We start from the raw sequence: 1650 nt of genomic DNA, 5'->3' as shown, positions 1-1650 counted from the left end.
GTAAATTTCTGGACTAGAAAACTAGGGCCTAGGATTGTTTCATTCAGCTTTTTTTTTTTTTTTTTTTTTTGAAACAGAGTCTTGCTCTGTCACCCAGGCTGGAGTGCAGTGGCGCAATCTCGGCTTACTGCAACCTCCGCCTCCCAGGTTCAAGTGATTCTCCTGCCTCAGTCTCCCGAGTAGCTGGGATTACAGGTGTGTGCCACCATGCCCGGCTAATTTTTGTATTTTTAGTAGAAATGGGGTTTCACTGTATTGACCAGGCTGATCTCGAACTCCTGACCTCAAGTGATCCACCCGCCTCGGCCTCCCAAAGTGCTAGGATTACAGGTGTGAGTTACCATGCCTGACCTCATTCTATTTTTGTTCAGTTTCTCTTGTCCTGTGACAGCAGTTTAAAAACTAGGCCTATGATTTTTTTTTTTTTTTTTGAGACAGAGTCTTGCTCTGCTGTGCTCTGTCACCCATACTGGACTGCAGTGGCACAATCTGGGTTCACTGCAATCTCTGCCTCTCACATTCAAGCGATTCTCCTGCCTCAGCCTCCCAAGTTGTAGGACTACAGACGCGTCCTACCATGCCCGGCTAATATTTGTATTTTTATTTATTTATTTATTTGAGATGGGGTGATTCTCTTGCCTCAGCTTCCCAAGTAGCTGGGATTACAGGCGTCTGGCACCACCCCAGGTAATTTTTGTATTTTTAGTAGAAACAGAGTTTCACCATGTTGGCCAGGCTGATCTCAAAGTCCTGGCCTCAGGAGATCCACCTGCCTTGGCCTCCTATAGTGCTGGGATTATAGGTGTGAGCCACTGTACCCAGCTTATGACATGTAGTTTTTAATTAAAAAGAAGTCATTCTGGCCAGGTGCGGTGGCTCTCGCCTGTAATCCCAGCACTTTGGGAGGCCAAAGCAAGCAGATCACTTGAGGTCAGGGGTTCAAGACCAGCTTGGCCAACATGGTGAAACCCCGTCTCTACTAAAAATACAAAAATTAGCTGGGCATGGTGGTGCGTGCCTGTAGTTCCAGCTACTCAAGGGGCTGAGACAGGAGAATTGCTTGACCCTGGGAGGCGAAGGTTGCTGTGAGCCAAGATTGCCCCATTGCACTCCAGCCTGGGCAACACAGTGAGACCCCGTTTCAAAAAAAAAGAACTCATTTTGTTAACATCACTCATTTTAACCTGTTGCTGAGAGAGCGAGTACTAGGATGATATTTGTATTATGTTGGCATCAAACACGTGCTTTTATTAATTTAATACTCCTTCAGATTAATTTATGTTATCAACTCTCAGTTTATAGTAGTCATTGATAGAAAAAAGTGAGCCCTCTACTTTACCTGAAAGCATATTTTAGTTTTTGGTGAGAGATTTCCTTAAATTCATTGCTATTTAAAAAGAAGACGGCTGGGTGCAGTGGCTCACAGCTATAATCCCAGCATTTTGGGAGGTCGAGGCAGGCACATCACCTGAGGTTGGGACTTTGAGACCAGCCTCACCAACATGGCAAAACCCCGTCTCTACTAAAACTATAAAAATTGGCTGGGTATGGTGGTGCATACCTGTAATCCCAGCTATTCGGGAGGCTGAGGCACAAGAAACACTTGAGCCCAGGAGGCAAAGATTGCAGTGAGAGCAGAGATCACACCAC

The sequence above is a fragment of the Papio anubis genome, chromosome 7 (genome assembly GCF_008728515.1).
Source record: "Papio anubis isolate 15944 chromosome 7, Panubis1.0, whole genome shotgun sequence".
NCBI lineage: Eukaryota > Metazoa > Chordata > Mammalia > Primates > Cercopithecidae > Papio > Papio anubis.
Note: the sequence above shows the minus strand (reverse complement) of the source record.